A 12973-nucleotide genomic window follows, 5' to 3' on the forward strand; every position below is an offset into this window, starting at 1 on the left:
ATACAGTGCCAGCCCCTCAGAAAGCTGAGCCAAATTTCTTGCATTGGCCACAGGGCTGAGATAGTCCATATAGCAACTTAATGAAAATAAAGGAAAGGTACCCCTTCCTCCCTGCAGGTACAGCCCCACTACAGGGCACTGACACAAAGAACAAAATATGGCCTGGGTTTCACTCCCTGTGGCCCTCCTGGTTGTCATCCTTCTGCAGGGCACAGCCAGCCCCTAGACTGATTATATTGATTGACTGGTGCACCCAATTTTGACGCTTTATCCCCAAGCCCTTCTCCCTTACTCCACCATCTCCTACAGAGCAAGTGAGTGATCCACAGACAGCTCCCAGACTTTGTGTCAGCACTTGGAGAAGGGTGGAGGCACGTTCTGCCCACATTAGAAGCAGAGAAGGCACTGCAAAGCAGAGCACACAGCCTCGTGCTGCCTGGGACTATGCCAGATTTGCGAGCCCTGGCTCTGAGGGGCAGCCTTTATTTTTAGCAGGTAATCAGCCCTCGTTTTGTTCCTTTAGACGAAGCCCCACCCTTGTCTAAAGGGCCCATGTAATTAGTACCTCTCTAGCTCTAATTCCCTCCCTAACTGCCTGTAATTATCATCCAGCTGACCTTTGTTCCCTTAATTGCTGTTTGACTCCTGATCCCTGAATACCACTCTGCCTTCTAGCCCTCCCCTCTGTTCTGACTCAAGGTCCTATTGTATACCGTACGGTATTTGTTTTTACTCACCCTAGGGAGTCTTTGGAATCCCCACTTCTCTGCTATTTGAAACACCTCTTCCTGAAAACAACTCTCATTTGCAGAACACTACTTGAAACTACTTTCTCCTGCTTAGCCTTGCCGGCTTCTTAGAAATCATGTTTCAAGCCAAGAGAATGAGTATTACCAGACTCCTTTTATAGGAGAGAAAATGGAGGCATAAAGTAACTCAGGGACTTGCTTATTATTGTGCAGCTAGTTACCGATGGAGGAAGACCATATTGCAAGGGAAAAGCTATTTGCACTTGACACTGTATCCTGTTGCTTCCCTGCTTCTCCCAGTTGGAGAAGTTGAACTGCCTCAATGATTCTAGTTTCTGACCTGTACTCTCTTACCACCAGTCATGCCACTTACACTTGTTTCTAATCTCAACTTTGAGTTTTCTGAATTTGAGGAGTCCTTTTACCCTCTCACCTGCCCCAAAATACTATATAATAATAGTAAAAAGTATCGTTTTCTGATCAACTGTCATTCATCAGGTATCATTCTGAGGTCTTACACAGAGCATTTCATTATAGCCTCCCCTCAACTCTATGAAGCATTACTATGTCCATCCCCTCTTCATATTCAGAATCTCTACTCCAGCTATTGCTATTGCTTCTCCATCTCTGCATTTTCAACTTTTCTCACTCTAATGGGTCATGCCCATCAGCAAGCAAATGTGACTATCTCCCATCTTCAAAAAATGACCTTTTGACTTACATCCCTCCAGTGATGGCCTGTTATTCTCTTTCCACTTACAGGGCAATTTCTTAGAAAAAGTAGTCTGTATTTTGTATGCCAATTTCTCCCCTCCATTTTCCACTGAAGCCATTCCAAATCGTCTTTTCTGCCTACCACCCTTTTGCCAAGGTCATCAATGGCTCCCATGTGGCTAAAGCCAATGGTCAATTCTCACTCTTCATCTTACTTATCAGCATAATTGGACACAGTTGATCTGTCCCTTCTTTTCGACACACTCCTAGACTCCCAGGCTTTCAAGACATCACTCTCTCTTGCTTCTCCTACCTCTGTGGTCATTCGTTTTTAACATCCTATGCTGAATCCTCCTCATCTCTCTAGCTCAAGATTTAGATCTCAGTTTTCCCTTTCTATCAGTGCTGACTCCCCGGGTCATCCCAAGTCTCGTGGTTTTATATACCATCCACATGCTGATAACTACCAAATTTTCATTTCCAGCATTGACCTTACCTATGAACTTCTATGACATGCCCCCTCCCACTTCACCATTAACCACAAGTAAAAGCTACCTGAGACCTCCCCAGAAGCCTAGCAGATGCTGGTGCCATGCTTATACAGTCTGCAGAACTGTGAGCCAATTAAACTTCTTTTCCTTATACATTATCCAGTCTCAGGTATTTCTTTATAGCAATGCAAGAACAGCCTAACACACTGGGCGACATTCCTTTCTGAGTATATCTGTGATCTGATTATGTTTCAGGCTGACTGATACTTTTACTCTCTTGGTCTAAGAAGCCACCACTGTTGCCTCTATCATTAAATAGAAACCTAACTGCTCTCTCTCCTTTTCTTTGCCACCTCTTCACATAGTTTATACACCACAGGACAGCCAGACCATGACAGCCCTCTGCTTTAAACCCTTTAATCATCCCATCTCACTCAAATTCCAAAGTTCTTATCAGGTCCTACACAGCCCTATATGACCTGGCTCTGCAGTATCCCTCTGAGCTCACCTCGTATTACTCTCTCCTCTGCTCAGTCTGCTCCAGCCAATTTTTTTCCTTGACATATCAAGCACGTTCGGTCTCAGGGTCTTTAAATTTACCATTCTCTCCGCTTGCATGTATCTTTCACCAGGTATCTATATGGCTTTCTCTTTTGCTTCATTTAGGTCATGGCTTTAACATTACCTTATTCTGGCCTTCTTTGGCCACTGTGACAGACATGAAATAGGCCCTCATGATGCCCACCTTCTAGTGTCCATGCCCTCGTCTAATCCTTCCTGTAGAGGGTGGGTGGGATCTGTGACGTGCCTACAGAAAATGGAATATGACACTACTATGATTATATTACATTAAATAAGACTCCATCTTGCTATCAGACTCACTTTAGAGACTAGTTCCCTTGCTGGCTTTGAAGAAACAAGCATCTATGTTAGGAAGTCCAGTGGCAAACAGCTAACGGCAGCTTCTAGGAATTTGAAGGGGACCTCTGACCAGATCAACAAGAAAACAGAAGTCTCAGTTCTAGAGCAGTAAGTAAATAAATTTTACCAAAAATCAGAGTGACTTTAGAAATGAATTATTCCTCAGTTGGGCCTGCAGATGAGAACACAGCTTGGCTGATACCTTGATTGCAACATTAGAATACTCTAAGTAATGGACTCATCTAAGTCATGTGTGGATCTTTACCCATATAATCTATAAGATAATAAGTGTGTATTTTTTAAGCCATCCAGTTTTTGCTAATTTGTTGTGCAGCAACAGATAACAAATACAACCTTCATATGAAACCTCCTTCTCCATCATCTCTTTTCTCTCCCCTTGTTTTATTTTTCTCTATGTTTACCTCCATCTGATACTGAAAATTTTTTTACTTGTATATTGACTTATCATCTTTCCCCTCCAGCAAAATCCAAAAGGATTCATAACTAAATCTCCAACCTTGATGCCTGATTTATGACAGAAATTCAATAAGCATTTTTAAATGAGTGTGTGAACGAATGAATGATTTTCCAGTAATAATAGCTACAGTTTTATGTGTACCATAGCTCAGTGCTTCTGTGGTAAATGACCCAAGCTTTTTTTCCTAATACATCATAGAGCAATTCTTTTGTAAAGTGCAGCTAAAACAAATTAGTACAAAAATGAAATAAAATGAAGCCAATTTTAAAATTATTAGATTCAACAGACATAAAATTACTGTCAAATTGCTATACAAATTTCTAAATGCATACTATCAATTTCTATATTTATCTCATTGCAGATCTGTAACAATCCTTGGACAGGTCCAGGGAAATATCTGTTGTCCAGGGAATATACTGGTCCAGGGAAATTACTTTGTCACTACTGAGCAAATAGCCAAGTCTTCTCAGATTATTTTTACCATTTTTATGTGTTCTTTCTCTTAACTTGGGTGTGCCCTTCCTCCCAAAGCCTGTACCCATGACTCTTCTAAGACTATTGGAACCCAGTTCCTCTGTAGCAGATTGGGATAAGGCAAAATCCAGAAATCTCCTGAGATCAGACTGAAGCTACCTTTTTTGAAACTTTGCCTGAAGTTATAATCTTGCTAGGCTACTTCTCCTTCCCTGTTCAGCTTCTCTTCTTCCTTTATTGTTTCTTCAGGGAATACTTAGTTAATAAATCACTTGCATACAAATTCTCATCTCAGGGTCTAGCAGACCTATGACAGGCATTGTACTATTACACAATGATTATAATGAGGCAAGTCTCTCATTGATCATTTATAGATGGTGTAACTAACGTACCAGTGTGGAAAACATTTCAAATTTGTCGTATTATGTATAGTTTACTTTAAAACACATCAGCGTAAACGTGGTGACAAGTATGTAGGTAATTAGCTAACTAGGAGTGGTCAATTAAACAAATAAAGTACCCTAAAGGGAATTCATAGTCTAGAATTCATTAGTTTGCATTTGAAGGAAGCAAATCAATAGTACTAGAAAGGTAATGGTAGAGAATTTGTTAATTAGCATGAAAAGTGTTAGAAATAATTTGTCACCTGTGAAATGAGTGTTGTTTAAAATTTATATTTAGCTAACAGTCAGCCCTTCTTATGCAAAGATTCTACACCCTTGTATTCAAACAACTACAGATTGAATTTTTTTTAATGGATGGTTGTGTCTGTACTAAACACGTGTAGACTTTTTTCCTTGTCACTATTTCCTAAACAACACAGTATAACAATGATAGACATAGCATTTACATTGTTTCATGTGCTATAAATAATCTGGAGACTAAAGTATATGGAAGGATGTGCATAGGTTATATGCAAATACTACATCATTTTATAAAAGAACTTGAGCATCCATGAACTTTGGGATCCTTGGGGAGTCCTGGAACCAATCCCCCATAGACACCAAAGGACAACTGTGTGATAGTTGTGTACAGGCATCTCTGTGAATGAATGTGATATAAGAATTGGGAAGCACATCTTGCTATTCAAAAAGTGTTGCGTCTCTCAGAGTGATTTTTTTTCACAAGAGATGGCTGTTGGAGTCCACTAAGGGTAGCACATGTTTTCAGCTAAGTCATTTTATCAGCCTTGTGGCTTGCATGTAGACTTTTTGGAAGTCCAATAGTCTTCGTTTATTTTATCTTCCTTCTGTCCCTTTCAGTCCAAACTGGAAGTGTTACTGCTGCTATAACATTCTCCCCTTCTATCTCACAGGGATTTATGCTATTAGGCCAGAGGGCCCTCCACAGATATTCCCTAAATAATCACATTTTCAGTCTCTGTAGCCATTACAAAAAGTTGTCCTGTCGCACCCTTGGCCTTCTCTCCAGAGTGCTCTTTCCTAACAGTAAATCTCCTAATTTTAGCATCTTTTGTAACCTGAATAGACTGAGAATTTTTAAAAGCAACAAATCCTGGTTCATTTTTGCCTAACAATTCTTTATCAAGTATCTCTTTCTTCTCATATTATACTACAAGCATCAAGAAGAAATCAGGCCACATGTTAAACACTTTGCTTAGAAATCCCGTCAGGTAAATATCCAAGTTTATTGCTTACAAATTCTGCTTTTCACCTAACAGTAGCACACAATTTAGTGAATTTTCTACCATTGTACAAGAATCACCTATTTTCCAGCTTCCAATACCTGTTCTTCTTTTTCTTCACATCAGAAACACCTTTAATGTTCATATTTCTGTAAACTTTTTTTTTAACGATAATACATTTATCCTCTAAGATGATACAGGCTTTCTCTACCATGTGCCTTGCTTCCTTCTCAATTCTTACCAGAAATGCTGTTAATATCCATATTTATACTCTGTTTAAGAACATTTAGGCTTTTTCCAGCATGTGCCTTAAAATTTATTATTCAACTCCAAAGTCACTTCCATACATTTAAGTATTTGTAAAGGCAGCTCCTCCTTCCCAGTGCCGTAATCTGTATTAGTTTCCTAGTCTCCTGTAACACAATACCACATACTGGGTGGTTTCAAACAATGGAAATTTATTCCATAATATTTCTGGAAGCCAAAAGTCAAAACTTAGTAACACTGGGACAAAATAAAATTGTTTACAGGGCCACACTCTCACTCTGGTGGCTCTGGGGAAGAGTATGTTCCTCGCCTCTTCCAGTTTCTAGTGGCTGCCAGCATTTTTTGACTGGAGCCCTCATCATTCTAATCTTTGCCTCAATCTTCACATCACCTTCTCTTTGCTGTGTGTGTCTTCTCTTCCTCTGGTTGTCTCCTATAAGGACAGTTGTGATTGCATTTAGGGCCCACCTGGGTGATGCAGAATAATCTTCCCATCTCAAGATTTTTAATTTAACCACATCTTCAAAGACTATTTTTCCCTTTAAGGTAACATTTACAGGTTCCAGAACATCTATTTAGGACCCGATATCTTCAGAGAGGTTTTATTCAGGCTAGTACCCTCAGAGAGGTCAAATAACTAGTCTTAGGTTTTGCCTGGATTTTTACAGTTGCCTCTTAACTTGTCACCACATCAGCTACAATAATTCTTTTAAATGATAAGCCAGAGTGTGTCACTACTCTGCTAAAAACCCTACAACCGTTTCCTATCTCACTTGAGGTAAAATCTGAAGTATTTGTAATGGCCTTCTGCTTTCTCTGATTCCAAGTTCATCTTCTTTAATTAGGGCCCTATTTAGCTTTTAAAACCTTTTAAATGGGTGGATGGGGTGACTGTATCTACTGTTGCGGAATCCAGAGCAGAGCCATTCCCTAAAGGAATGTCCCAGCTTTCTGCACTTTACTGGAAATGAGTGGGGAGGGGCTCCCCATATTGCTGCAAGGGACTCTGGGAAGGAGGGAACTGAGGGTGGTAGGAAGATGGTCGTAGACTAAAAACCTGGCAGTGCTTATCTCTCCTGTGAGGTTATATAGTATTTGTATTTTCCCCTCTCTGCTTTTCTGTAGCTTCCAAGGTTTCTGTGATGAATATGTATTAGATTTGAAATAGAAAATAAAAGGTATTATTTGAGAGGAAAATGGGTGCCATATAAATAACAAACAGCACAAAGAGTGGAACTATATTTCTTTCTCCCATTTTACCCCACACATCTTCAATCTTGACCTCCCTCATAATGCCTATTGCTTTTTGTTGTTTACTGTCAAGTTTTTTCCTTTATGGGTGGCTTTAACATTTCCAGGATCTAATACATAGTAGGTATTTAATTATCACTATTGAAAGAATGAATGAATGTGTTAGTTGATCACTGATACGGATTTCAAACCAGATGCAAAGTGCATGACTAAGGATATCCCTACTTGAAATGGGCTCAACCTTGACCTTAGGGCCCCATACCCTATACTGTCTCATAGCTGACTCTATTCACAGTAGCTTAGGGAAAGGATTTTGGGAGAAAATCTGGCTTTCCAGAGTCCTAAATGTGGTTTCACTCAAGTGGCCTCTATCTGGTTGTTGACTGGAGTCTTTCCATCCAATCTCTGTGGAAGAAATATTGGTAATATTGGAGATATTGGATGCACCCTTCCCCGTCAGCTCTCTTCTCTGTCCTGAGAAACTCAGGAGGGCCTGGTCTAGATGTCATCAATGAGAATCATACTCTGGGGGCCCACAGAAGGAGACCCAGCATGAGCTTGGCTCCTGGCTCTGGATCTCTGAGATGATGAGGTCAGCCTGATTGTTTTAAGAGCTTAGTTTAATTTATCTAACCTCATCCCTGGAATGAAGAGTTTCCAATCGTTTAAAGGAGCCCCTATGACCTTTGCTTCCTCCTAATACAGATCCCTGATAATGATTACTACAAAAATTGCTACAAGATGGATTTAATTGAGAGGCAATTGGCCAAGGGGTCACTTTTCTGTCTGCATGCCCTAACTGTTTAGCTTCTAACCTATTTAAGATGGAATAGGTGAGAGAAAATGGAGAGAAGCAGTAAGAATTACATGCATTAGTCCGTTGCTGGTCTAAGCCTTGACTCCTTTCAGCTTTCATACATATCATCCAACATCTATGAAATAAGGAGGAATGTAACAAGAGAGAGAACTGGCACCCACCATGCACAAGGCATTTTACATACATAATTATACTTATTTCCATCAATTAAGCACCTATTATATGCTAGGCACTTGGGCATACATATATTCTTTAACTCTCTCAAATCCTAATGAGGCAGATAATATTAGCCCCATGTATTAATTAAGGCATGAAGGGTCAAAAAGCTACTTATTGTGGCTAAGATTGTTAATTGTGGCCCAATATCTGCCCTCCTCTTCCTTCTCAGTAATAGAACCCCCACTTCTTAACTAGACAAACGACTGGCCAGAATAATGACTACATTTCTCAGCTTCCCTTGTAGGTATGTGTGTGCACATGACCAAGTTCTGACCAATGAGATATAAACAAAATAAGTATGTTCTACTTCTGGATAATGTTCTTATATGGGGGAAAGCAATTTCTTCTCCTTCTTGTCCTGCCTTACTGCTCATTGGGATGTTAGTTGTAATGGCTGGAACTAGAGCAATTAATTTGCACTTTGAAATGGAAGTCACATGTGAAAATGGTAGAATAGCAACAAGATAGATGGGATTGGTGTCCCTGATGAGTATGGCTAATATACTAGTGCTAGATGGCATGCCCTTACATGAGAGAGAAATACATTTTCATTTTGTTTAAGCAGTAATTATTTGGGCATTTTCCTAAATCACAGGCCCAAGATCCCATAGCTAGGAAGAGGCAGAACATGTATCTCAACCCAGATGTGACTCTAGACCTTCTGATTTCTCCAGTCTATTCTGTTACCTCCTGGGAACTCTGGGTGTCTGATAGTAATAGTGAGAAATATGGCTAGGAGGGCACTTGGAACATAGCTTCTCCTTGAGACTAAGCCATTGCTTAACTTTTTCTCATGTTGATTAGAGGCAGAAGCAAACAACCAATCAATCAGTAATGTAACAGAACGCACATTTCCAAATCTAGTGCTCTTCCCAAATTGCCAACCATGAAGTCATCAGTCTAAAGGACTTGTGAGTAAGTGGCAGAACTCAGATCAGAGGCTTAGTTTCCTGATTTTCAGTCTCACATTCTTTGCACCACACAAAGTTGCCTTGGTGGTGTCTGGGCCAAATCTGAGAATATATTATCTTCTATCATCTCCAAGGAAAACACAAAGAGATCATGAACAGACTAGAGAGAAAGTTAGAAGGCAAACATCACTGTCTGATTCCTCAAGGGCAAGGATTGCATTTTATTTATTTAGTCATTCTCAAGGCCTCATACAGGACACAGCATATACCTAGCATTTAATATAAGATTTGGGGGAGGAGAAAAAGGGAGGTGGGTTAAAAAGCTGAAATTAATTACCCAAACTTACATGAGTCTATTGTTTGCCACAGCATGTGGGTGGCAACAACGATAGTTCTGATTAGGCTCTAAGCAATACAGTTCGTTGGGCCAGAAACCAAGGCTAGGGATTTAATAAAACATCTAAATTGACATATTGATCTCTCTTGATTAGGCTCCTTGCTTTCAGGCTGTTCTCCCAGGCAAAGCAATCCTGAGAGTACCATCCATCTCTCACTTCTGTCCCTTGCTGACTACTTGACATGTTAGCCATAGAGCCCAGGACAGTTAGGGTTAGTGTTTACTGGGTCAAACACAGTATATGCTGAGCATGGCCCACTGACAGAGGGACAACAAAGCAATTAAATACCGACTTACTTTCCTATCTCCTGGCCGAGTCACTCTGCATTGATCTTGGTAAGAGTGCTTAACCCATCTGCAGCTCAATTTGCTTCATCTGCAGAATGGGACATTAAATAGTACTTGCCTCATAGAGTTGTGAAAAGATTTAATGATTTGATATACGTAAACCACTTAGTACAGTGTCTGCTCTATAATAAGTACTCAATAAGTATTAGCCACCATTGTCATCATCATATCGTTGTCATCATCATCATCATCATCACAAAGTCTGTTGAATTTTATTGTTCAAGGAAGGACAAATCAATTTCAGAGTCTTTCCCTGTGGGTTCTCATTCTCCATTACCTATGAGCTCACAATTGAGACACCATGAATGTCCAGACACCTGAAATGATCCAAGATTATATGCATTTTAAAATTTCACATGCCTTACCAACATGTCAGATATTCTAATACTTTATTTCATTTTGCAATTTACAATTTGTCTCTTCTTCCAGCTTACACTGCTCTTCATCATTAAGCTAATTCTTACTTCTGCCCCTTTTTTCATCATACCTTTTCTGTTTCTCAAAGATCTTACCATTCCCTGTGGAATTTACCACCATATCCTCTCATACTGTTCTTCCTTCGACTCTTAAATGCTGAATCTTCGGGCTTCTCCCTCACCACTTCCTTGAGGTTAACTCATTCTTAAGGACTCAGCTCAAAAAGCACTTCTTCTGAGAAACCTTTTCTTACCTTCTAAATCTGAGTTAGTGTGGCTGACACTCTAAGTTGCCAACCCAACAAACATTTCCAAACCTCTCTTCTTGCCAGAGCACCTCTCACTCAAAAGAATGAAAAAGCCAGATGCTTGCTTTCCTGGCCTGTCTTTCAACTGGAGTAATCATATGACCTAACTCTGATATAGGAAATTCACAGGGAAATCTCCTGGGAGCATTTTATGGCAAGATTTTCCTTCCTGGCCAAGGCAGAGAACATGCAAGAATAAATATATTTTGTCATTCTGCCCCATATTCTGCCATTGAAAGTGATCATGTAAGGATACTTAGAACTGTGACAATTAACTTGTGACCATGAGAAGAAAACCTGCAGAATAGCCAAGACATAGACCCATGGACCCATAATAGACCATGGAACTATGGTATCAACCCTGGATCCACCTATGAGTACCTTCAGAACTTTTGTTAAGTAAATGGTAAATGTCTTATGGTTTAAGCCACAGCTAACTGATTTTTCTATTACTTGTAGCAGAACATACCTTATTTGACTTAGCCACCTACCTAGTAGCATCCCCTCCATCTGTGACCAAAGGCACCAGATCAAGACTTTTAATTTCCAAGTCAAGCTGTATTTTACAAGCTTTGTGCCCTGAGTTGGGCTGTATTACCTGCCACACTCCCCTCCCCCTGTTTAGAATAAGATTTAGAATTAGAAAAGACACCCTTTCCAATTCTCATAAAAGCAGCATATAGGCTAATGGAAACAGTACGCCCTCTCCTCGGGTGTGTTCCTATAACCATACCCTCTATTTCTCATCATAGCCCCTATCTCACACTGTAATTGCTGATTTATTTTCTGAATTCCTGACAAGAATGAGTTTCTTGAAGACGAGAAACATGTCTGATTTATCCTACACTCTCAAAGCTAAGCAAAGCACCTCACATGGAATAGCTAATAATATTTTTAGACTAACTTGAATTCAGGTGACAAATTAATTTTTGTTTGGTTGGACTTTGTTCTTATTTTTAGCTTAGGAAATGTGGTCCCATATTTAATTTAGGAAATATGAGGATAAGGGCCCAGGGACAGATTATGTAGGGCCTGTTCGGGTGAGTCTCCTGTTACAGAGTACATCTTGGTGGTGGCAGGAGCGTGTGCAACTCAGTAGCAAAAGCTTGACTTCAGGCCCCATCACAACATACCACTCTTCTTTCATTTATTCACTAAAAATGTTTTGAGTGCCTATATGCCAAATGTGTGCTTTCCATCCTCAATCCATCCAATTTTAGACCTCCCCACCCTACCCCTGTAGAAGAAATGCTATCTTTGACTTATCTTGGGCATTTAATAGAGAATCCATCCTCTAAACTTCTTATGTATTTGATTCATCTCCCAGAAGTATTTGCATTTTTCAAAGAAGCCCAAGAGAAAGAAGCTCAATGCAGAGAGTCACAAGTTCAAATGGCTACAGAGACCAGAAATGCGAATAAGTGTAATGCAATAGAGAGTGATGGAAACTGGAGGATTGGAGATCTCACAACCCAATCACGTTCAGCCAATGATTGATGGATAGGAGAAGACCCCATGTAGCTAAATCTTCTGATATTTCAAGAAAAGTCAAAACTCTGTATTTTGTGTGAAACTCCTACATGTTAGGTGCTGGTAATCAATTCAAACTTTTAAATAGATACCTTATTAGCCAGACAAAGTATATCCATAGTCCAGAGCTAGTCTGTGGGCCACCATTTGGAGATCTCTGACTTAAAAGGATGAATGGAGGCCTTCCTCATGATCCTGTGGTTCTGATTGGAAAAGATCTGGGATAGGGCATGAGTACAAACAGTGGTATAACACAGAAGGACAAAAAACAAACAAAGGTTTGCTTGAGGTCAGGAAGAAGACAGTGGTGGCATGTGAAGGCAACTAGCTCCTGCTGAGCACTGGATAATGAGCTACTGTCTCATATAAATAGTCTTGTTTTAATCTTCACATCACCCTTAAAGTGAATGTAATCTCTCCATTGGACAGATGTGTGAGAGAAGCTAGGACTGCAACTCAAGTCTCCTGACTTTAAGTTCAGGCTCTTTCCAATTGATACCATTGACCTTGCAATTAACATCTCCCATTCTTTCCTCCATCCCTCCTTTTGTTCTCATTTACTCTTCTCTAAGCCTGTGTAAGGTGGTTCATCTCCATGAAGTTTAACTTGAGATAGCAGCTTTCTCATCCATGAAATGGGCATAGGGTTGTTGTACCTGGACATAGTATGCACTTAATAAATATTAGCTTCCTTCTTTATTATATTCATATTATTATTTCCTTTATTTTTTCAAACAAAGATTTTTTAAGAAAAATTATTCTTCTCTGTTGCTATTATTCCTGGGAAAGAGTATACTTTCTGGGTCTCCCTCATTTAGAAATGATGTATTGGTAATGTTGCCAAGATTCCCAATAGAAAAAAAGAAGGGAGGGAGGGAGGAAGGGAGGAAAGGAGGAAGAAAGGAAGGAAGGAAGGAAGGAAGGAAGGAAGGAAGGAAGGAAGGAAGGAAGGAAGGAAGGAAGGAAGGAAGGAAGGAAGGGAGGGAGGGAGGAAGGAAGGAAAGAAATAAGAAAGAAAATGTGCATTTCCAAAGCAG

Source organism: Theropithecus gelada, chromosome 14 (assembly GCF_003255815.1).
Source record: "Theropithecus gelada isolate Dixy chromosome 14, Tgel_1.0, whole genome shotgun sequence".
NCBI lineage: Eukaryota > Metazoa > Chordata > Mammalia > Primates > Cercopithecidae > Theropithecus > Theropithecus gelada.